Consider the following 474-nt stretch of genomic DNA (forward strand, 5'->3'; position numbering starts at 1 on the left):
ATCTGCGGAGGTGGCCCCGTCTGGGTGGGATCCGGGAGACCTGACCGCACAGGTCCCTGGGCCTGGGGTCCTCCAGGGCCCAACTGCTGACGGGCTGATGCCCAGATGGACAGCCTGACACCAATTACACTCACAGTAACTGAGTCCCGAGTGGGAGAGGGACCTTGCGTAGGCACGTCCCTTGCACGTCCCCACCCGTCCAGAGAGGTCCTGGGCTGGAAGTGGGGAGCTTTCTGTTTCATTCACTGTGATGAGTGGCCACCAAGATGGGGTTCCCCACAGCCCACACGCTCTAGAGCCTCAGTGTGTGTGTGTGTGAGCAGCAGGGAAGTCCCTCCATGTAGAAATGGCTACAGAATTTGGGGAGGAGATAACATTCTCTCTTCGTAGTACACTGAAGCTTCTAAACGAGGACCCGCCCTTACTTTTCAGCGATTTCCCAGAAAGCGAGTGCACGTGTCCAGTCATTCACAG

The sequence above is a fragment of the Pteropus alecto genome, unplaced genomic scaffold, assembly GCF_000325575.1.
Source record: "Pteropus alecto unplaced genomic scaffold, ASM32557v1 scaffold90, whole genome shotgun sequence".
NCBI classification, from domain to species: domain Eukaryota; kingdom Metazoa; phylum Chordata; class Mammalia; order Chiroptera; family Pteropodidae; genus Pteropus; species Pteropus alecto.